The sequence below is a fragment of the Pteropus medius genome, unplaced genomic scaffold, assembly GCF_902729225.1.
Source record: "Pteropus medius unplaced genomic scaffold, Ma_sr-lr_union100, whole genome shotgun sequence".
Classification (NCBI taxonomy): domain Eukaryota; kingdom Metazoa; phylum Chordata; class Mammalia; order Chiroptera; family Pteropodidae; genus Pteropus; species Pteropus medius.
This window is the reverse complement of record NW_024349225.1, coordinates 518,582-543,312: the sequence shown is the minus strand read 5'-3', so window position 1 is coordinate 543,312 and position 24,731 is coordinate 518,582. Positions and strand designations below refer to the sequence as shown.

The 24,731-nt window shown below is 36.2% G+C and overlaps 2 long non-coding RNA genes and 1 pseudogene across 5 annotated transcripts in view; 2 read left to right on the top strand and 1 right to left on the bottom strand.

Moving 5' to 3' along the window:
- The first annotated feature begins 3,833 nt into the window (after positions 1 to 3,833).
- On the top strand, positions 3,834 to 3,952 carry LOC120617776 (uncharacterized; annotated as a pseudogene).
- A 1,241-nt stretch (positions 3,953 to 5,193) lies between these two features.
- LOC120617506 (uncharacterized) lies at positions 5,194 to 24,182 on the bottom strand. 2 transcript variants are annotated; one of them, XR_005656928.1, is made up of 6 exons: positions 24,031 to 24,182; positions 18,208 to 18,289; positions 17,939 to 18,085; positions 16,099 to 16,163; positions 10,662 to 10,733; positions 5,194 to 6,374 (listed from the first exon to the last, which is right to left on the bottom strand). It is a non-coding gene; the product is annotated as an uncharacterized LOC120617506 (long non-coding RNA). The 2 variants fall into 2 exon arrangements; XR_005656929.1 differs by lacking the exon at positions 10,662 to 10,733.
- Positions 15,547 to 24,731, top strand: part of LOC120617507 (uncharacterized) — a 28,687-nt gene continuing 19,502 nt past the window's right edge. For 2 of the 3 annotated variants that reach the window (XR_005656930.1, XR_005656931.1), the window contains exon 1: positions 15,547 to 15,784. This is a non-coding gene — a long non-coding RNA (uncharacterized LOC120617507). Of the gene's footprint in view, positions 15,785 to 21,807; positions 21,890 to 24,731 lie in introns of all 3 variants that reach the window. The other variant, XR_005656932.1, reaches the window with a different exon arrangement.

The window sequence follows — 24,731 nt, the reverse complement described above, 5'->3', positions numbered from 1 at the left end:
ACATTTTGCTGTATTCGTTTTACCCATTGTTTTGTGTGAAATATTAAAAATATGTCATCATGACATTTCACCCTGAATATGTCAGTATGCACAGCAAATAAGGAGTTTTCCTCTATCAGTACAATGCAATACTATCACTCTCAGTGAAATTAACAGTAATTCCTCAATATCATCTAATATTCAGTCCATATTCAAATTTCTCTATTCCTGACAAATGATTTTTGCAGCTTATTTCTTAAATTAATTTCTTAAATTAATTACCACACAAATAATAACAATTCTGCAAATTAGGACAAGGATGCTCTTTACTGAAATCCTTGTTATGTTCTATTATAATATTAATAATATTATACATAATATAATAACATATTATTAAAATTATTTAATAGCATCCAAAATTCTCTAATACCTTAAATGTTAAAAATGTTAAAAATAAATAGACAATATATCTAATTTGACTTTTCACTTGATTAAAATATTGTCCACATTCATGTGTTTTATTTTCTGTACCATGTTTGCAAATAGACACCTAAAACCTTCTTTTTCCTGCCACTTAGAAACAAAACACTAAAATGTATCAAAATAACTTGGGAGGAATCTCAAGAATTCTAATAGTAGGTAGTAAAAATTATGTCTTTTTTTGATGCTATCAACACGTAGTGAAATTTCAGTCTGTCTTAATATTCATATGGCTTCCTACCAAAACATGATATGTTATTTCAAAATTTATTCATCAATAAATCATTTTTAGAGTTATTTTAAATTAACACCTTGCATCGTTTTTTAAATGGGGAAATTGGCAGCTGTCTCTTTTTGTGGATATTATTACATATTGCATTAAATTAGCATATTATATTTAGTAAGGTGCTAATCTAAAAGTAAAAACATTGACTAAATATTGTGACTATCATTTTCCAGGGAAAAATTTAAAAATGATTTTTTCAAGCTTCTAAGTATGTCCAAGAGTTTTTATGTTACTGAGAAAGGCATTCACGAGCCAACAGAGGTTGCCGCGTTTCCGGTACGCTTGACTGTGTTGCATTCCAGTTTCGAAGTCCCTTGCTGGAACAAATGCAAGTTCTCTAGCCCAGGCTCCCTGCTCAACTAGGATTTGGCGTAGAGAGAATTCCATTCCAAGAACAAGCTGTTCCTTCCATTGTGAGCTGAGTCCTGAAGCTAAGGGCATAGAAGCTGCTTCTAGTAGCTCCTCTGGACTGTGGGGCTCTGCTCAGCTCTAAGTGTCCAGTCTCCAAAACACAGCGTGAGGGGGATATTGTTGAGGTTAGCCTCTCCTTAGTAGAAAAGAAATCGAGTCACTAGGCAAAGCTGTTCCAAAGCACAAAAGAGATGGGAAAAATACATCTTTTTATCCAAACAATCCAGTGCAACAAGATTGCAGTAAACAGAAGTGGCTTTGTCATCAAGAAAATTCTTTTTATTAACATCTGAATGGTCCTTTACAGTTTACAAAATGCTTTCGCCCACACCGTCTCCTTTGATCTTGACCCTGAGGTACATTATGTTTTGTCTCAAGTTACAAGCAAGTACCCTGGCTGGACTTGGAAGCCAGGGTTCTTTCCACAGGCGGCACTGCTTCTCAGAGTTGTAGAACTTTCTGTGCTCTCAGATGCTCACTACCCAAAAAAAGTCCTCATTACTGTACTTATCACACAGTGATGTTAATGTACCGGGTTTTCTGTTCACTGCTGCCTCCTTCCCAGCCATTCCACTGCTTCCGATTGTTTGTGAGATCCTTAAGTGCAGGAACCAGGTCTATGATCTCTGGGTCTCTACCTTCTGGGCACACAGTAGGTACTTTACAAATAAGCTGAAGGAATGGGTGCCTATGGACACCAGCTTGGAGAGAGACACTTCTTAGCATTTTGACCTTCCTATAAACAGGTTCTCTGTGGAGAGAGAGGTGATGTGACTCTAGAAATAGTGTACTTTCCCTGTATTCAGACCTAGAACAATTCTGGTCAGGGCAGGTAGTCGTAAATGCTTAAATTAATTCTTTCTGGGACACAGAAGGTGCCACAGAAACCAATGACCAGGAACATTCCCCTAAGGGAAGCCACAGAGTGCCACACAATCCAATCAACTCCATCAGGTTAGAGAGATAGGGGTGAGTGTATGATTCACCCTCTTTGGTGAGATCTTGATTTTGTCTGAAGGCAAGGCCTGGGTGGTGCGCAGAGGTGGTGGGGCACAGCTGGGGCCCTTGATAACTTTTGCTCTTCAGGGCAGACATTCATCCTGAAACTGAGAGCAGGGGATTAGGTGACAGCTTGCGTGTGCCTCATTTTATGCAAAGAGATTTTGTAGAATCTGTATTCTTGAAAGGAATGGTTCTTTGCCTGACAAAATGGTTCCCCATGAAATTCCTTAAACTGTAAGTACTGAAAATAAGATTTAGTTTACAAAGAACTAAAGTATACGCAAACTTTTGAGGAACAAATCTCTTGTCAAAAGACACGTACACCTCTTGGGAGATTCCTAGAATCCTGGAACCAGAACAAACCTCCAGAGCGCAGCCTGGCCCTAGCCTGCAAGACTCACTCAATCAACACTTATTAACATCCACTGTATACAGAGCTCCACATCAAGACTCATAAGCACACTGCAGACTTATTACAATTGCAAAATTGGAGGGTTTACCCATTTGGGGTAAGAGGCTAGAGATATGCCGTAATATTAAATCAGTTTTAGTTGTTGATAGGAGAAACACAGAGCTGATAGAGGCACCAAAGGGTATTTGTGACCTCTAGGGCAGGCTTCATGGGTGCATGACCTATGTGTCACACAGGGCCCCGTGCTCAGAAAGGCCCCATATCTGGCTTAATGCTACACCATTACCATCTTGAAATTCTTAACTTTTTAACAAGGAGCTCCAAATTTAATTTTGCACTTATGTAGTTGCAAATTATGTAGCTGATCGTGATGGCACCCATAACTGGGAAGTCCAGAGCTGTTACTGACCTAAAAAGTTCATTTATACAGTAGAATGTACTGTCTCCTTCTCCCCTTCCCCTCCTAATCTCCCCTCCTCTTTCTTTTCTCTCTCTCCCTCTCCCTCTCTCCACCTCCTGGCTCTGCCTCCCACTGTGTGGTTTTTACTTGTCCTCCCTGTGGTCATACTCCCTCTCTGCAGCCAAGAAAGTTGGCTGCTGGTGCTCCAGGCAGACCCCGGTTCAACACTCCCAATATCTATATGCTAGTCCCAGGATAAGGCCTTGTGGCGAAACATGGCTAACTATTCACTAAACCTGCTTCTTCCTTTTCCTGGCATCAGTTGGAATTTGTGGCCTCCCCTGCCTCAGGACTAGCCACGTGAGTGAGTCTGGTCAATGGACTGTGAAAGGCTCCACCTCCAGCTTGGCCCATAAACACCTCTCAAAAGTGATGTAATTTACCCCCTACACACACACACACACACACACACACACAGAGTACAATGAGCAGGGACAGAGCTAAGTTTTATGAGACCTAAAGCTTATGCAATTTAGAGGGCCCACAAAGAAAAAAAAATACAAAATTAGGGACTATGTGAATATGTTTAGAATAACAGAAATCACAAATTACGAATTTTATAACTTGACAAATAGCACAAATATCACGAAATCCAGAAAAATAACATTGTATTTTTATTAACTGCTTAATATATCTCTATATTATTTTTTCTACTTTTTTTTTAGGGAGGAATATAATTTCTTTGACTGTCACTTCACAATAAAACAATTTTGTGATATCTTTTTTTGTACAGAGAATTGAAAGATAAGTCTTTCCTTTAATCTTGGTTAATCAAAATGTTTCTTTAAATGATAGTGTACAAAGTCTTCAGCCATGCTACCCTGAACGAGCCCAAACCCATCTGATCTCGGAAGCTAAGCAGGATCGGGCCTGGTTAGTACTTGGATGGGAGACTACCTAGGAAGACCAGGTGCTGTAGGTGTAAAAATTAAAAAAAAAAAAATAATGAATTGTAAGCTGACAAGGTCCTTGCAATCTGTGAGGTCAACCAAGGGTTGCCTCGCCTAAAAAATAAACAAATAAATAAAATGATAGCATGCAAAATAAACAAATGTGTCTTCAGAGCTACGCTAGCTGTAGCTCTGCTGTAAGTTTGTGCCCTACATAAAAAAGAATTCTGATAAATTCTATTTTATATGGTTTCCATAAGCAAACAAACAAGCATTTGTAATTGTATATGCTGCATTATCAAGTATATCAAGTTTGTGGAGAGAATATTTTTGATAGATAAAAATGGAATTGTCTAATAATTTTACATATCTGATTATTGGGTATTTTCCATAGACTACTGTCTGGCTCCATATATTTCAAACTTTGTTTTTCCTCTAATACATACTTAACTTCCGGCACCAGGAACCCTAAGACACATCCATACTGTAAAGACCTCTGGCCCTGTGCCTTGGTGTTATGAAGCATAGGAGACCCAGACCGTGGAAGCCCAGGGCTAAGGACCGCCCCAGGGCCTTGGCAGGGCCCTAGCAGGGCCCTGGCTTAAGCCTCATCAGTTTCCTGGTACTTCAGCCTCTGCTGATGAGGAGATAGAGAGGAAAATAGTCTGTAGGGACAAGCGTGGTCTCCTGACTGCAGGCCACAGTTTTTTCTATTTTAAAGTCTCTTTTTATATTCTTTTCATTAAAACTACCTCTTGCTATCAGATGGGTACTACACTTACTGGAGTGATCACTTCATAAGTTATATAAATGTCTAATCACTATGTTGTACATCTGAAACCAATATAGTATACTATGTCAATTGTGATAAAAAAAAAAAAAAAAAAAACTACCTCTTGCTTTTCTGAAAATTTTTTACATGAGTCCATAAATTTAACTTTTATCCTACAAAGCATTATAGTTCTCTAGAATCAGGCTTTAAAAAATAATTTGACCCATTAGAAACACTATCCATACGGGTAAACGCAGGCTTGGACTTAGGAGAGTGCAGAGAAGTGACACACGACCTCAGATCTCCATCACACCACTTCTGTTGGTCTCTCCTTCAGAAACCACGTGCGCTATTTTAACTAACCTACAGATTAAAACAAAGTTTTGAAAAAAACTTTAATGTCTAATGCCTATATTTTATATTTTATTTTACGCTTTTGAAGAGACCATGGCTCTCTCGCAATTATGAATATTAGTTTTCCTGGAAAAAAGAAAACAGTTCTTTCGTAAATTAAAATGCCTTTATTTCTTCAATAAATTAAACAAAAAAATCTGTGTTCTCTGCTAGTACATTTCAGAAATGTCATCATTTCAAATATAAGGAAATAACTTTCTTGATACACAAATACTAGAAGCCCAAGACAATATGGGAGGAGGGATGATATATAGTCATGTGTTAAATCTCTCTGTAATCAAAGATAAAGATGCTTAATTTAAGTACAACTCTATTATAATTTTGCTTTGAGTTATTATTACTGGAGAAAAAACTCTTTAATGAATTGAATTCAGTAACAATACTACTGTATAGCAATATGAATAACATCTTAAACTCTATTATTTTAAGTTCTTATGCCTGAATAACAACATAACACTGCCTTTACTTCCAATTCAAAAAAATCTACCCTCTCTTCCCTCATTCACTTCTAACCAGACCTTCAAGTTCATGGTTAGATTGGATACATTGTCACCCATAAGCCCAAATGAGCAAAAAGCCTGACAATGTATCAAATCGTAAGAGACAACATGAAAGGCTGATCTGGGGAACTGCTCTCTCCTTTCTTATTTTATAAAACAATGTGATCATTTTTAGAGAAGGGAAAACTTTTGGTTGAAAACATAACCATAGTATCTAGAGTTATATCATGCTCCAAAACAAATATTGAGATTATGAAAACTGACACTTGCTGAAAGAAGGAGAGATTACTGAAAAACAGTAACATAAAACTTGGGAAGAAGAGCTAAATAAGAAGTGCACGGAAAAGCCTTTACTTTTTTCATACCATCTGTAAGTCTTCTGCTTTGCGTAGGACTTTGGTATGAGCATTTTAGATGAAATTATTAGGCGTAACATTCAAGAAAAAGACTCAATCTCTTCCTTCCCTGGCAAATTTTTGAATACAGGATGAACATCCTAAAGTTGCCACAACTGGCTTGTACTTCAGGCTCTCAAATATTGGATGCAGACCAGTAAATAAAATGTGATCTCCGAACTCTTTACTGTGTGGTTACAGAGGATGTGAAGCTTGGTCTCAGGGGTCTAGACACGATGTGAATGACATCCCATTCCCGAGCCCTCCGACGTTTCTGTCGGTTCCACAGGGCTGGGCTCTGCATCCTCGTTTGGCCACCTTGCCCCAAAAGGCTAAGTTTCGGAAATCAAGAAGTTCAGCCTGGTTTCAGACCCTTTGCAGATAAAAATTAAAATTGATTAGAATAAATTCACTACTTGCTCTATTATATATACTTACACTTTTCTTGATACTTAGAGTAGAAAACAGAAACTTTGGACATCATTGTGCTAAGATGAGAGCATATTAAACCTTGAAAAATAAGTTAAATTTACACTGGAGCTTTACTTCAAACTCATAATACATAGTCATTAAATTTTAATAATATAATTAATCATCAAGTTTTATCATCAGATTAAATGTTTTATATATAATAGCTTTATTTCATCAACTCCATTTCCTGTGGCCTAAAATATGGAAGAAAAAAAAATGCACCTATGAAAATCTAAATTTCAAATGATGAGTTAGTTTACTCTAGGTCTACAGAAAAAAAAACTCACAAATAAGAATTTATAAAGAATGAGCATAAATGAATGGCAATGGAAATAACTGATAGTAAATTTCCTGGATTTGCAAATTTCGGGTACTTATTTTGAATGTTAGAATATTCAGCAACTTCCAACCTTAAATTATTTCAAATCAATCAAGCACTAAATGTAAGTTTTGCATAAATTTTATTAGGAGTGAAGCTTATTAGAGAGTTTCTAATTCTACAAAAATAAAATCCAATGCCAACTGCCAGGTAAAATTTTAGAGTTTTTTTAAAAATTCTTTTGTTTAGCCATATATTGTCTGTTTTTAAATTTTTAATTAAATTTTACTGAGATATAATTGATAGAACTATCTTTGATTGAATAATTGACCATATATTTTAGTGAGATACAACAGATTATAATAGATATAATACTTTGGCTATATGAAATGGTAATTCCTATTGTCTAGCCATTTAACATTTAAAAAAAAATTAATTTTATTTACTCTCACTATACTATAGTTTTTGTCTTCTCAGGAACAAATAGAACCTTACTCTGTGATGTTTAGCACACAAGCGTGTTTATTCTTCAGCCTGGCTCCCATTACTCAGCAGTATCTGATGCCACTACACTGTTAACTCTGCTGCCTGGACTGTCAGACCCCACCCTCAGCTGGGCTAACGGTGAGAGGTTGGTGTGCCCTTGTAACCAGTTAACCTGGTCCAGTGCAATGGGAAAGGGAAAGAGACCCCAACTCTGCAGGCTGCCCAGACTAAAGCTGGGGACCGGCAGAAGCTTCAACTCTGAGTAAGTCCAGAGTGTTCATGAATACTATTCGAAACATAAAAATAAAGTTAAAGTGATAACTGCATGCCCTTTTAATGTCACACTAGAGCACTGTTTAAGGCGGCTGCCTGGCAGTCATCCAGCTGTCCAGAAACTGTAACTTTGACACAGTATTTACTATGGATTAGAGCTCACACATCAATATAATATATAACTCGATACAGCTGGAAGCTAACTTAAAGAAAATATAGATGAATTGCAATGATTTTATTTTCTATTCAGTAGAAAGGATAACCTTGATTTTATTGCCCTGTAATAAAATCTTCAATCAGTTTAATATCAAATTTAACAATCTTATCTCAGCATTTCTTTTTTCCACCACCACCTCTATTTACTATTTAAAAAATCTGTTTTTTGAACCAGCTTTGTCATCTTGCTGATTCCCTAATAAAGGAGTTAAATAAAACTTTGGCATATGCCCCTAATCTATTTTATGGGAATTATGTTTTTTAACATTATAAGTATGCTAGGGACTTTTGCTTCACATCACTGGACAAAATTGTGCCAAATGGCCATTCTTAGCTGCAAGGGAGCCTGGGAATTTGAAGATTCATTTTTTAATTTTTAGGTGAAGGAAGTGAGGTCTTTTAAGAGAGCAAACCTATAGTAACTGTGACTAAGTGAGTGTGTGTGTGGTGGTAATGGTAGGGGAGCGGTGAGAGAGAACTAAGAATCACAAATGATCTCCAGATAATGCCTGGGTTATAAATTTATTGAGATGAGGAAGACTGAGAGATAGCTTTGCATTTTATCAATACTAAGCATTGAGAGGTTAAAACTTTATTTTTTAGTTTTTGAGATGACATCCAATGATTCACCTTGGATGTCATCCATGGTCTAGAATTTAGATAATTGCTAATGACTTTTATTTCTTTAAAATCCCTGTAATAGCTGGTCAGTCGCATAGCAAATTTCAGTCTGTCAATTATATAATTGAGTGTCATTCTAATGAAAAAATTTATGACAGAATTTTCACATTAGACATTAGATTGTGGCCTCCAAGAAAAGTTTTCAGAAAAATGATTCCATTTACCTTACATTTATTGCAAAATAAATATATTTGCAATGTGATTATTATTTAGAACTTTTCAGATGAAATGTGTATTAAACATAAATGAAATGTTTCCTGGAGTATAGGACTGTAAAAATACCTTTTTATATGCGGTCTTTATTTTGAGATATTAAACTGTATTTCCTTATTCCTAGGAAATAGACCTTCTATATTTAAACCTTTTATCTGCCTGACTTTAATTATCTAACTTGATAAGGTTTAGTATGTAGTAGCCAGATTCTCCTCTACAATTAACCAGCTGATTATGTGGCATATAAGGACACTAATCACACCAAGGTGGGTTGATGTTACCCGTGACTTAGCACTCCTCCACTGAGTGTGAAAACTTGTATCATGCCAGGTCTGCCTGGAACTCGCCAATATTATTTATACATATTTTAAAAGCATCATCCGTTCTGTAAAACTTTAAATATCTAGGATTTGTACTGTCTTCAAGGACTATGTGCATAGTATTAAAACAACATTTAGGGAAATAAAATCATTTAGGATGTTTCTTTAATATGATTTCTCCCACTAAAACATCAAATTTCTACAAAACTATGCCTTCCAGACTTTCCACATCCAGTTATTAGGTCACACAGATTCTGCCTTTGTAGTATCTCTTCTGTTTTCTCTTTTTCAATCCCATTATTGTCTTTCACCCAATCTATAATTGGCTGCATTAATGCTTCTCCTCACTAGTCTGCAATAGCTTCCAATAGGTTTCTTCTTTTCAAATCATTCTGATATTGATATATCTTCCGGGAACACAGAGAATGTCATTCCAGTGTTTTAAGATGTTCAAATGTTCCCTACAGAATAAAATCCAAACTGGCCCAGACTACTTACTTCTCTGAACTAATTTTTTACTACATGCCATCTCTTGTCTTGTGCTCTAATTTCAACTGCCAATATCCTGAAATAAAATGAACTTTCGTTACTATATGCCCCTGTTAGTGCTTTTCTCACAGCCTGGAATACTCGTTGTCCTCTTTTCTCCCTAATAAAACTCATTCGTCCTTCAAAGTTGCACTCAAATACCATCATCTCCTTTGAGGAGGCCTGCATGGTCTACTAATTTGAAGTAGATTATTGCTCTGGGTATGCATCCAATTTGTATCCTATGACAGTATTTTTTTTCTAGAAGCCTCTGTCTTCTTGGAGCCCATAGAAAAGTGTGGACAAATATAAAAATAAATGTAAGCACAAATACAGATATGAAGTATTCAAGTTTGGACATCATGTTTAGCAAGGTAAAAAATTTTCTAAATGTATTTGTAAGCACCTGATTTAGAAGATCAGCTGGCATCCCAACTGTTCCACATAAGATAGAAGACAAAATGAAAATCAATTTTGTCATTTTTATATTTATTTTGAGAGTCATAGGACATTTTTTTATTTTTAACAGATTCTTTTTTCTAAAGACTTACAATTCTATATTTTAATTATACTAAATGACTCTAATAACATTATATGAAATATGTTAATACATGTTTTTTAAAATAAAATTTAAAAGTAGGCAACTCACTGTATGTCATCTCTCTCCAGGTACAGAGATTAAAAATAATCCAACGGGCATTTTTTTGAATTAGTTTCAGGTGTACAGTGCATTGGTTAGACATTTATATAGTTTATGAAATGATCCCCCCGATTACTCTATCATCCATCTGGCTCCACACGTAGCCATTACAATACTATTGACTATATTCCCTATGCTGTACTCTACAACCCCGTGACTATTTTTTAAGTACTAATTTGTACTTTTTCAAGTGCAAAACTAAACTAAGCTAAACCAACTAGCATTTTTTGATGTTTTGAAGCATGTGGGTCTGCTCTACTAATCTAAATTTTAAATCTAAATCTAAATTTTAAATCTAAATTTTAAAGTATATAAACATTGTATGTAACCAGCAAACAAAATTATCTAGATAATTTTTTCTTTAACATATTGGACACTATGATTGTGATCTTGACAAACCAGTGGAAATGCAAACCAAATACTAAAAGTACCATAAAATGAAGTACATGCTACCTTGAAAGGTGATAATGCGGTTGTTTCCTCCTTTTTCTTTCTTCTCTTTTTTGACGTTTCATTTTTTTTGTCCTAAAAAATACCCCAAACATATTAATGATTGTTTCGATAAGATAGAGATACACAGACTTTATTTAAATTTATTTATTTTTGAGTAGTGATTACTTTTACATGGTTTGAACCTTTAAAAAGTCACCTTTTCATTCTTGTCAACCAGTCACCTAATTTTTCCCAAAGGCAACAACAAATCTTACAAGTTTCTTGTGTATCTTTCCAAAAATATTTGTATTCATTTACAGGCTAATAAGTCAATAGGTTCTTTCCTTCTCCACTGTTTCCATAAATGCTAACACATATTACACCCCATTTGTGTGTACAAAACTCAGAGTCCATTCCTGATCAGTAAAAGATTCCTTAGTATTTTTTATGATTTCAATGTATTTCATTGTAAGGATCTTCCAGGGTCTCAAAGACCACTCTCATTTCTGACATCAATTGCATATTTGGGGTTTCTCAGTAAAAATGTGTGACAATATGCATTGAGTATTGCCAGGCAGGGAAGCTCACCCAAGCCTTGGTATCCGGAGTTTTTGTTAGGGCTCTGTCACATTATTTCCACTCAGATTATTAATTCTCTCCTCCTACAAATTTTTGGCTTAGCTTGTTCTTTTTCTTGTTCCATGAAGTATAAAGCTAGGTTGCTTATTTAAGATTTTTATTTTGTTCTTCATGTAGGCATTTATTGCTCTGAGCTCCCCTCTTTTGCTGCATCCAATAAGTTTTCTTATGGTACATTTCCATTCTCATTTGTCACACAACAGTTTTCGTCTTCCTTTTTAATTGCTTCTTTGACTCAGTTGTTTAGGAGCATGTTGTTTAATCACCACATATATTGCTGGTGTCACGTAAGTCCCGTTTTAGAACATTTGCAACAGCACGAAAAGTTCCTTTGTGCCCATTTTCAGTCAGTCCCCACTGTGACCCGCCTGCCCCAGGAAACCACTGTCTCTACAGATTTGCCTTTTCTGAAAATTTCATATAAATGGATTCAAACAATATGTAGTCTTCTGATCTGGTTTCTTAATATAATATTTTTGATGTTCATCCATGTGTAGCATGTATCCGGTAGTCTGTTTTTAGTTGCTGACTAACATTCCATTGTATGGATATACCACATTGCATTTATCCGTTCACCAGTTGATAGATAGTTGGATTGTTTCCAATTTCACATACGTCTTTGTATATACATATGTTTATGTTCTTCTTGGGTAGATCTATAGAAATGAAATTGCTAGATCCAATGGTAAGTTTATTGTAACTTTCTAAGAAACTGCCAAACTGTTTCTCTAAAGTGGCGGTACCATTTCATATTCCCATCAGCAACGTAGGAGGGTTCCAGTTTCTCCCCATTCTCACCAACACATGGTAATGTCAATCTTTTTATTATAACAGTCTACTGGGTAGGTCGTGACATCTCATTGTGGTTTTAATTTGCATTTTCCTAAAAGTTAATGTTATGGAGCATCTTTTCATGTCTAGATTAGCCATTGCTTGTTTTCTTTGGTTAAATGTTGATTTAAATATCTTCTTACTCATTAAAATAACTGGACTATTTGTCTTATTATCAAATTGTAAGAGTTCTTTATATATGCAGATATAAGTTCTCTATCAAATATGATTTGTAAATATTTTCCCTCTGTGGCTTCTTTTCATTCTCTTAATGGTGTCTTCTGAAGAGCAGTAGTTTTTACTTTTTATGAAGTCCAATTTATTATTTTTCTTTTATGTATTACATTTTTGTTGTCATATCCAAGAAATATTTATCCAAACCAAAGTCACAAAAATTTCCCCTTTTCATCTTTTAGAAGCTTTATAGTTTTAGCTCTTACATTTAAACCAATAATTCATTTTGAGTTAAATTTTGCATATGGCATGAGATAAGGATATAAGATTTATTATTATTATTATTATTTTGCATATGGATATTTAATTGTCCCAGCACCATCTATTGAAGCACCGTGGCACCTTTGTCAACTAACCATAAATGTAAAGGTTTATTCTTGGACTCTCAATTGTTTCATTGATCTATACATCTATCCTTATGCCAATACCACACTGTCCTGAGTACTATTGCTTTATAAGTTTTAAAATTGAATAGCCTTCAATCATTGTCCTTTTTCAAAGTTATTTTGACTTTCTAGGTCCTTTAAAATTTCATACTTCATACAAATTTTAGGATCAGCTTGTCAATTTGTACAAAAACCTTGCTTGAATTTTAGTAGAAATTATATTGAATCTATAGATCAAATTGGGAAGAATGGACACCATAACAATATTGAGTCTCCTATGAACATGGAGTATCTCAATTTATTTAGATATTCTTTCTTTCAGAAATGTAATGTCTTGCACTTTTTTGTTAAATTTATTCCTACATATGTTATTCTTTCTGACACTATTGGGAATAGAGTTGTTTTTTTAATTTATTTTTGTATAGTTCATTGTTAATATACAGAAATACAATTGATTTTTGTATCTTGATCTAGCTAAACTTGTTTATTCTAGTAATTTATTTAAATGCCTTAGGATTGCCTATGTTCAGGAACATGTATGCAAATAAATTAAGTTTTAGTTCTTTCTTTCCAAGCTGGATGACTTTTTCTTGCTTTACAACGCTATCAAGAACCACAAGCACGTCAAGTGTGAAACATCCTTGCTTTGTTCCCAGTCAGAGGGTAAAGCATCTTCGCTTTGTTTCTCATCTTGGGGGGAAACAGTCAGTCCTTTCTTCAGTGAGCATAATGAAGCATGCAGATACTCTTTATCAGGTTGAAGAAGTTTCTTTTATCTCTAAGGTGTTGAGAATTTTATCATTAAAGGATGCTAGATTTTTTCAAATGCTTTTTCTGTGTACTGGAACAATGTGGTTTTTGTTATTTATTTGATTAATATCGTATACTATAGTAATTGATTTAGGGGCACTAAACTATCTTTGCATTCCTGGAACATGGTGTATCATCCTTTTCAAACACTGCTGGATTCAGTTTCCTAGTATTTCCTTAACAAAGTTTGTGTACACATTCACAAATAATAATTAGACTGCAATTTCCTTTCTTTGTGATGTGTTTGACTCATTTTGATATCCGGGTAAAACTGGTCTCACAATATGCATCCTGAATTGTTTCTTCCTCCTTTATTTTATGAAAATATTTTTATAGGATTGGTAATCTTTCTTCCTTAAACATTAGAATTCACCAGTAAAGCCATCTGGGCTTGGGCTTTCCCTTGTGAGATTTTTAGTTACCAATTCATTTTCTTTACTTGTTATTGTTCTATTCAGATTTTCTATTACTTCTTGAGTTAGTTTTGTTAATTCAATCTTTCTAGTAATTTGTCCACTTAAGCTGTCTTCTTATAACACCAGTCACTGTGTTATACCAGTCACTCCATCCCATTCCAGTATAAGCTTATCTTAACTAATTACATCTGCAAAGACTCTATTTTCCACCAAAAGATCACATTCTGAAGTTCTGGATGAACATGAATTTGGGGAAAGATACTATTCGACCCACTACAGTGTAAATATATTTATAATCATTATAGCTTCCTGCTATATTGACCCTTTTATCAGAATGAAATGTCCACTTTGTCTCAAGTAATATTTCTCAAAATCTAATTTTTCTGTGATTTATTAGCTTCATAAAATCAATTAAAAGGCATTCTATGTCCTTTCACATTCTGGAAGATATTATTTTATATAATATGAGACTTAACCATTCCCTGAAAAATCTTTAAAAAACTAAGTATAAAATTGTCTATCAATTTATTTTTGGATAACATTTGTAATATCTTCTATGAATAGTAGTCTATTTACATTTTTTTAAACTTTTTGAGTCACTCTTGGTTATTCAGAACTAGTTTAGTGTAATGTAGTGTTTCCCAATAGGAGTTCTGTCTATATTTTGGATGGGTCCATTCTTTATTGCTTAAGATCATTCTTCACACTGCAGGACATTTAACATTCTGGGCCCCTATACACTAAATGCCAGTAACTTCCAAGTCTTTAGGAAAACCAGATCTATATCCCCTATGCATTTCCGAATGTCCCTTGGCGGGTGTGTGTGTGTAGGGGTCATTCAAGAACCAGTGACATAGTGGTTAGGAAGGAGAACTTCAGAGCTAGACTTCTTGGGTTTGCATACAAGCTCTCACACTATTGTACAAAACTTAGTTAAATTACTTGGTCCCTCTATATCTCAGTTTCTTTATCTGTAAAGTATAAAGAATAGTAATGGTACCTATTTAATTATTGTGATGATTAGGTTAGTTGTTAACATGTAAAGTTATTAGAACAATGTCTGGTACACAGTCAGAGTTTGATAAATATTAGCAAATATTATTCCACAAATTTGTCATTTAAACAAGTTTTTATGCGACAGGATAATATTTTTGAAATATTAACTTTTTTTTATTAGTTCATCTTTTCCTTATCCCTACCCCCATGCTCCTTTTAAGTAGTTAGGCAGCTGTGAACTCAGTGTTTTAGGGAAAGGATAAACCAGGGTAGTAAACAGAACAAAAGAAGTCCTCCTGAACTTGATTTCTAAAAATATAGACCATTAGAGGAATATAGAAGTTTTCTTATGTAGGTAAAATATTTGGGAGAAATATAACTGGAAAGAACTGGTATGAGTCTCACCTCCCCAATATGCAAGAAAAAAAAGAAAGAAATTTCCCCGAACTAAGGGAGAAGAGAACACTGTGGGGAAGTGTAAGAGTACAGACATGACAGACCTTACCTCAAAAAGATGGGCCCTGTACCCTGATTCACAGATCACCAGGAAAGCAGTAAATTTCCACACAAACATGAGGAGTCTAGGTGGGGGAAGGGAAACCGGAACTCTGGGCTTTGGGATAGTAACAATGACTGGGAGAGCAGGTTATGCTGACCAGGCTTTAATGTGGAGATGGGAGTAACAGAGAGTGAGGCACCACAGCTGAAGTGACTAGGCAGACAGGAATGAAGGCATCTCAGTGTTAGATCATGTGGATCAATGACTGAGGACCAGACAGAATGATGGACACCTCAGAAGATACTTACATGAACAGATAACACTGAGAACTAGGTGAACATTTCCCCACTGCCCATGCCTTGGAAATGTAAAGACCACCCACTACCTCTCACACCTCTACCGCCCCATCCTTGAAATAAGACTCAAAGTTGGCAAGTAAGTTTTTACCTCTCTGTATAGTTTTCAGTTTTCTGAGTATTTTTAAAAAAGAATAAGGATATTATTAAGTTAGCTCTATGTTAGCTATTATGTTAAACACTCCTCCCCTTATATGTCATCAAATTCCCTCTAGATTTTGTTTTCCTTAATTAATAAGAAAGTACAGAATCCTCTTATAGCCAAATCTTAAATTACTTACAATTACCTACCTTCCTTTCTTTTCTTCATTTATTCCTTTTCTCTCTTCTTTCTCTTATTTTTCCCTTGGTAGCATCTAAAAGAATTAGATTTAAAAAAAAATTGGAAGTGGTCTGGTTTATAACAGGCAGGTGAAAACATCTCCAGGGAAAAGAAATGAACTCTATGATCAAAGAATGGAAAATCTTTTTATTATGGTGAAGTTATATTAACTTTCTGTCAACAATAAAAAACAAATGTTAGAACTAGAAATTATGAAAAACAAAAACTATACGAGAAAGTCATGGTTCAAATATGAAGCAATACTAAGACAGGGTATGGTTTTAGCAACTGATAAAATGACATTAGATCCACGAAAGGGAAATCTAATCCTAGCACATGACTTGGCACTGCAATAACCATATGCGTAGAATGATAATAATTTAAGTGCTGATCTTTGGTTTTGAACCTTAAAGTGAATCTATGGACAAAAAAATGAAAGAGTTAATTTTGGTCATAGGTCAGACTGTGAATGTAGATCCAACTATTGAAAATGTAAAAAAAAAGTGCAGAGAAAAGATGGAGAAAAGTGTAGGAGTGCTTATCAAAAAAGAGTAAAATAACTGACTAAAGTTGATGGAATAAAAAGTAGAATTACAAGTATAATATTTATCGATGCTAAATTAACGGTAAAATTAATGGTAAAACTAATCATAATACAAATAGCAAACCCTGAGAGGATAAAGATAGGTGAGACAAAGGGGTAATTTAAAGTGAGCTAATCAAAGGATATTATCTAGAGTTGAATGTGGAGGACAGCTATCATATTTTGATCACCCAGTATCTGATTATCCTTCCTATGTTTCATGAATATTCCTCTGCATTCCTCCCACCATCAATGCTGAAAAGGCCAATACTTGCTTTCCCAGTTTCCTATGCAGCTGGGACATGGATATGTGATCTAGGCACAGTCGATCATTGCCTAGGAGCTAGTGCCACAAAGAAGCAGAGATAGTGAAGAATCTACTCTGCCATGTGGCAGAAATACCTCATGTCTAGTGGCAGTGAAGAATCCATTCCGCAGTTGTGGCAGTAATATCCAATGTCTAGTGGCAGCAGTGGCAGCAATGACAGTAGTAGTATTTAGTGACTATGGCAATGCAAGTTGAGGCATTCAAGTTCAGCAGTAGCAGGGCTGTCAGTGTGCCCTTACCAGACTGGGCTCTGGGGCATGACTTTGCCTATGGTTCTAGCTGCCAAGTTTCACTTTGTTCCCATCCATACTCAGAGATTGGTTCTCTAGGATTTTTGGCAATTCTGTGGGTTATTCAATATCCTTTTAATAAATTCCTTTCCTATTTAAATCAGCCAAAGTCAGTTGCCTTTGCTTACAACCAAGAACTCTGAACAGTCCATTGGTAAATCAAGTAACAGAAGTGTAAGCATATACTTGAGAAAGAATCAGAAACCCAAATGTCAACAGTGGTTAGCATATGTAATTCCCTCAGCCTGTAATAAATCTTCCTGAATTCCACTTCTCTGGTTCTGTCTGGAAAATACCTACTCATCCTCCAGTTCTCAATTTAGATATCATTTCCTATCCGAAGCCCTCCCTGGTCCCTTTAACACATGCATACCAAGTCATAGCACCCATCTGCATTGTAATGGACCATTTGTTTCTATTGCTCAATATAATAAAAGTTCCTTGGCTGAAGGGACCATGCCATGTTTACCCTTACGCCTGACACGTAAGTGGTATCCTCAATGAACATTTGTTGAATAAACAGAAGTTATAAAAGAGTTTTAATGAATTTTATTTCTAAATCATCTAACTTAAAAACAAAAAAATTCTAACAGGGTGAGAAAAAATACCTTCAGTACTTGAATCTGTCTGGCTTCCAGAAGATGATGATGAAGTGGGAAACACACAGTCATCTGAAGAATAAGATGTTGATGATCTATGTCGGGATCGGCGGTGTTTTTGGTTTTGCTTTTCTTTTTTCTTTTGTTTGTGTTTATCTTAGATTGATATACGATGTAACAGTTATTCTCTCAAACATTAGCAACAAGTGGGAAACAAAATACTTCATAAAACATATTTGAAATTACTCAAAAGGTCTTAAAGCAAGAAAAATTCCTACCTCCATTTCTGCTGTTCCCGGCATCCTCAGGACTTGTGTGTGTGGACTTCTTATCCATTTCTATAAAACCTGCCTGCCATGTCTGCAAAACCAAAATATCGACAAATTATTAGAGAATTTAAAAAGCAAAATGATGTTTTTTGGGGGACAAAGGAAACGGAAACCATGTTCTAAATTCTGAATGGAAAGAGGGTCAGGTGTATTTATTTACAAAATGGTTTTATATTTCTATTAAATGGCAACCTTTCCTAGATATAATTTGAAGACAGATGTCTTCAAAACATGCAGATTTAATCAAAATAAGTACCGTTTTAGTTTATTTTTGCTGTATAGCTTAAAACAAGAATTTAGTATTGACGTGGTGATACTCTTGGATTACATTGTGTCAAACTGGTTTTCTTCATTGATAAAGGGAAACATCAATGGCTATAGACTGAATTGCATCCCTTCAAAATTCATTTACTATTAAGCTCTAACTCCCAGTGTTACTGTATTTAGAGACAATGTCTTTAGGAAGTAATTAAAATAAATAAGGTCCTTTGGGTAGAGCTCTAATCTGATAGGACTGGTGCCCTTATAAGAAAAAAAGAGAAGGAAGGGAGAGAGAGGGAGGTCTCCCCACTCACAACAAAAAGGCCAAGTGAAGATGCACCAGGAGAGAGGCCATCTGCAAATCAGGAAGAGTTCTCACCAGAAACCAAACACTGTTGGTTTGGGACCTCAGTCTTGGACTTTTCAGGCTCCAGTACTGTGAGAAAATAAATTCTCGTTGTTTAAGCCATGCGGTCCATGTTATTTTAGCATTATAGCAGCTGAGCAGAATAATAGGCTAGTCAAGGACAGCTGTGATTATGGTTCCCCTTCAGAGCTGAAATTGTCCCTGGTGCTGTCCCTGGTACCTGCAGCAGGTCATTCCTATCTCCTTCTTGGGCTCAACTTTTCCCTCCCACCCTTAAAGACAGACCATCCTAGGGCTCCGTCCTGAATCTTTTGATTGCTCCTCTCTATACACTATTCCATTCATTCCTGAACTTTATTATACATAAGAAACACTGAGAAACTTGTTAAAAGGCAGATTCCCGTCCTCCAAACCCAGAGATCTTCATTTAGAAAATCTGGAGGGAGACCACTAGTTTTGATAGTAGTAATTCAAAAAGCCTTGACACCACACTTTGAGAAATACCACTCTCTTAGTAATTTCAGGTAGTCATACAATTTTAGTGAATATAATACACTTCCATCCCTTTTATTTGTTCATGTTTCCAATCCCTCATTTCTATTTAATAAACATTTCCTTGGATCATCTATTATTAGCCTTCACTCTAAAGTAAAACCAAGCTCTTCTGGAGACTTAGACATTTCTGTAGATAAAATCATTTTTCTCCTAGTTCATGCATTCATACACTACATTTATTAAACCCCTGGTCCAGTACTGAAAATACTGTGGTGAACAAAATGGACAAGATCTCTCCATTCACAAGCATACATTCTAGTTTAGGGAGAAAAAATAAAATAATTTCTAATGGTAAGTGTTATGAAGAAAATAAACAAATGATATAATTGATAATGCCCTGGTGGATAGGAAGTGTCTGCTTCTAAAAAGGTGACACTTGACCTGAAATTTGAAAGATCAGTCAGCCAGCCATATGCAAACTTGAAGGAAAAAAACTTTGAAGATGGAAGATAAGTTCAAAGGCCCTGAGGCAGGAACAAGTTTAGCATTTCTGTTGTTCAGTAAGATGGAACAATCAGAGTGGTACAAAATGAGGTAGTAAGTAAGCAAGAACCAGACGATGTAAAAGTATAAAACCAGCTTTATGTTAAGGAGTTGAGATTTCATCCTGAATATAGTGGGAAGCAACTGTAGGGTTTTAAGTAGGGAGTGTCAAGATCTGATCTGTGACAAAGTAGTCACATGATCTTTTAAAAACACAAATCAAATCCAAAAATGTCATCACCAAGACTGATAAGAAGCTTATCCTTTATGTTTTCTTATAGGAGTTTCAGTTTCAGGTCTTACATTCATTTCCAAAATCCATTTTGAGTTGATTTTTGTGTGTAGTGTAGCTAGTGGTACAGTTTTCCAAATGCCATTTATTGAAGAAGTTATTCTGTCCCCAATGTGTATACTTATCACCCTTGCCAAAGATTAGTTGACCAAATATGTATGGGTTTATTTTGGGGCACTATTCTGCTATAGGCATATATGTCTTTTTTTTTTCCCTTCTGATGTCCAGAGCATTTTTGGTATAACTTGCAATCTTGTCACAATTGGTGGCTACTTGGAATCTAGTGGGAAGAGATCAGGGATATAGCTAAATGCCCTATAATGCACAGGAAAGCCCTTCACAACAAATAATTATTCAGCCCCAAACGATAATAGTAACAAGGTTGAGAAATTCTGTCCTAGTCCGAGCCCCCAGAATCTCTTACAAGTGTCAACTAACTGGGTTTCCTGCTTTTACTTTTACCTTTATACATTCTCTTCCCCACAAAGTAAAGCCATATGATTCTTCAAAACACACATTTAAAAAATTAAATTACAGTTGACATATTATATTGAGAGTAGGGAATATTCAGTCTTTCACCTTTAAGTATGACGTTAGCTCTAGGTTTTGTAGATGACCTTTATCAGATTCCCTTTTAAGTGTGTGTATGTGTGTGTGTGTGTGTGTGTGTGTGTGTGTGTGTGTGTGTGTGTGTGTGTGTGTGATATAAAACATACTTTCTGAAACTTGTGTTTTATTTCATTGCTCTCTGTAAATAATTTTTAAGATAGGAAAAAAGCACAGAAAAGTAGTGAATCCCATCTCTTAGAGACTACCACAAGCATGTCAAATGCTCCCACTCCTCACTCTACACCATCTCTCTGCCACTTCAGCAATGGGGTAGGGGTGGAGGTAAGGATGCTGAATTGCAGAAGCAAGCATTCTTGTTTGGGAAGCCCAAGTCAGACCAGGCAAAGCTCAGCTAGTCTGGTGCTCCAGCCCAAGTTAGTACTCTTGTGAAGCAAGTCACACCAGCCATTCCTTTGGGTCACAGATGGTGGTCATTTCTATAGCTATTAAATAACCAATTGCCTCTAGATGGATTAGACTCTGTTTGGGGCTCAAAATATACTTTTTCCTCATCTAGATTGAGCTTAATTAAACAAACAAACAAACAAACAAAAAAAACCAACACAGATGAACCTGTTGAGTTCATGGTGCTGAGTTTTTAAAATCATGGATGTTGAATTTTGCCAACTCTTTTTTTTGCATCTCTTGATAGAAATATGTAGTTTTTCTTGTGTAGTCTGTTAATATGGTGAGTTATACTAACTGATTTTCAAATGTTGAAGCAACTTTGACTTCTTGGCATAAATGACACTTATTCACAATGTATTTTTCTTTTTACATGTTGCTGGATTCAATTTGCTAATTATTTTCAGGATTTTTGCACCTTTGTTCATGAGGAACATTGATTTTTTTTTTGTTTTTATCTAGTTTTGGTATCACGTAATGTTGGCTTCATAAATGAGCTGGGAAGTTTTCTTCCCTTTTCTATTTTCTGAAGAGTTTGTGTAGAATGACTATTATTTTGTCTTTAAATATTTGACAGAATTCACCAGTGAAACTACATGGCACTGGAGAGTTTCCCTTTTGTGGTTATAGAACTATTCAGCTTGTCTGTTTCTTTTTGGGTGAGTTATGTTAGTTTTGATAGTGGTCCATTTCATCTGAGTTGTTGAATTTATGAGTACAGAGTTGTTTGTAGAATTTGCTTATTGTGCTTTTTAAAGTCTGTAATCAGTAGTGATATCTCCTCTTAGAGCATGTATGTGATAGAAATGACGTAGTACAATTAGAGACAGGACCTAACTGCAGCTATACGAACCTGAAACCTTGTTACCACTGACTCCTTCTTGTCTTTCAATTCCATATCCAGACAGATACCAAGTCCTTTTGATTTGTCCTTAACAATATTTCTTATAATTTCCCCCTATTCACAATACTGCTTGACATAGTCCTTTAACATCTCCTAATTCATCCAAACTGTTCCACCTATTGCCCAACGAGTCTCCCTGCCTTTCCCCACATTCTTCACACTGCTGCCAGACATATCTTCTTAAACCCCCAATGGTTCCACACTGCCTATAAGATAAAGGCCCTCCACTTCCGGCTGTCTTGCCTTTTGAATTGCAGTTCATTTTATTTTTCAAAATCAGGATTTTTTAACATATAGGCTTCAGAGGGGAGAAGTGGGTCATAAATCCCCTAAAAATTGAGTATAAAATGTTGTACGAAGGTGATTTTTATTTCCAGAGCAAGGTCTATAGACATTATTAGATGTTCAAAGCGCTGAAGCCTTCAACCTAATCTTGTCTCTATAATGTATCAAGAACGCACTACGGAGCCACTCCAACAATTTCCACCTCAGTACAGAGTAATCACTCCTTTCTCTGACCTTAGATTTACAAATTTTAATAATCTCACTTAACCTTAACATTTTACAGAGGAGGAAACAAATCTAGCACTTAACTATTTTGTCCAAAATCCCTCCCGTATAATTTATTTTCAGGGCAACTGAGTTAGTGTTTATCTGCTATTTTCTTGGTCTTTTTATGAATAAAGGTCACATTTTTCCTTGAAGTCAGGAACCTCAGAGTTCTTTAAAACTGCAATTATCTTCACTGTCTAGATGCTTACATTTTTGCTGAGAACAGTGATGACAATGACAGTCATACTAAGGCAGGGGAAGAGGGCTGATTAATGAGTGCTAGATTAGTACACTTTTAAGGAGGCATAAGCACATTTGGGGGATGCAAAGTATTTCTAAGCTCAGGGCTTAGATACCTGATAAAATGGAATACTCAAGGATCTGAGGAGAGCTCTGAGAAAGTTCATAGACAGAGGCCGAATTTCCAGAAACAGGGACACTCTAAACAGCGTTCAGAAAAAACTTCTCAGAAGAATCAACAAAAAGAGAGATTCTCACATATTTGGGAAAGAGAACAGGGTGATATAACCAGTTTTGGGGTGAGCTTTAAATTTCAACTCCATCGCATCCAAGCTAGTTACCTCAAACAAATTATTTAACTTTTCTGTGCCTCAGGGTTCTGCCCAAGGAGTGTTGCCATGGTTAAATAAAATGCGTGTAAAACCCTTAGGGCAGTGTCTTACTCTTAAGGCATTCTTTCATTAACTGTTGCTATTAATAAACAAGAAAAGGGGAGTTGGGAAGGGAGAAGGGGCTCTGCGCTGAGAAGAGTGGTCCTCGGTAGAGATTTTAATTAGCAGAAGGAAGATTATGAAGCAGCCAGAAAGGGTATATTTCCAAAGGAAGTTGGGGGAAGAAATAGAGGCAGGAGCATTCCCACCGGGTGTATCTGTGGGCCTGTCAAAATGGAAGAGCTGAGGGGACAGTCAGATGAAGAACACACCCTCAAGAGCACAGCAAGTCCTCAAATAACGAGGTTTTGTTCAACTTGGTTTGGTTGATGAGATGCCCTAGGAACTTTTGTTGTTTATAGCAATTAGCTTATGATAAAATTAGTTTCCTTATATTTCTTTTGATTAAAGTCGCAAAACCTAACGACATTGAGATTTTACTACATATATATATATATATGAAGTCCGCCATGCTTTAAGACTAACCAAAAGCTTGTGAGAAAAGACATATTCTGGGGACACCCTGAGCGCGGTGGATGTGGGGAGTGGTGGAGGACAGTACAGGAGTGACGGGGAGGCTGGGAGGGACTTAAAGGGGAATTGGGGGAAGGGCAGAAAGAAAATGCCGGCGCGGCCTCTTCTAGCCACAGCTCAGCCTGGAACTGTCACTTACTGGAAACTGCAGGGGAAACGACCTTTTGGGGCGGGCTCCATAACCCCCGCCCGAGGGTGCTGAAGAACCCCGGTGCCGGAGACCGCGGAGCCCGAGGCCCCGCGGCGGTTGCACGCCAGCGGCCGGAAATGCCCCGCCCGCGACACAGAGGGGGCGGAGCCGACGTGGCTCTTCCGGCCGCGCGGCCTTCCGCAGGGGCTGCGGGCGCGGTCGAGGCTAGTTTGCTTCGGGTTTACCTCCTCGCAGTGCCTTTCCCCATACATCACCCAGAACCTCAAACCCTAGGGCCAAATTCTGTAACAGAATGTCACCAAATAGCAAGGTTTTCCCGGGATTTGTTTTTGGGTAGATTAATTTGCCCAGATTTGATACCAGTACAAGGTTGAGACTTCCCATCAAGCAATGTGGTTATTTCCCCATGAATTCAAGCCTTCCCTTGATTATTCAGGTGAAGTCTTGTAATTTTCTTGCTGTTTCTTTTTAGGTTTTCCTCTAGCAGTTTTGTTGCTGTTTTAGTTTGTTTTCTTTTCCTAATGGGCCCTTAATTTGTTTTTTGGTATGCTGATGTATTTGGTTACTCTGCTGAACCTTTGTATTCTGATAATTCTCCCGGGTTTTGTAGATAAGAAATGTGTAAATAACAATTTTGTCTTTCCCCAGGAAACACTGTAATGTAGCCTCAGTGGTACTTTTTTCCAGAA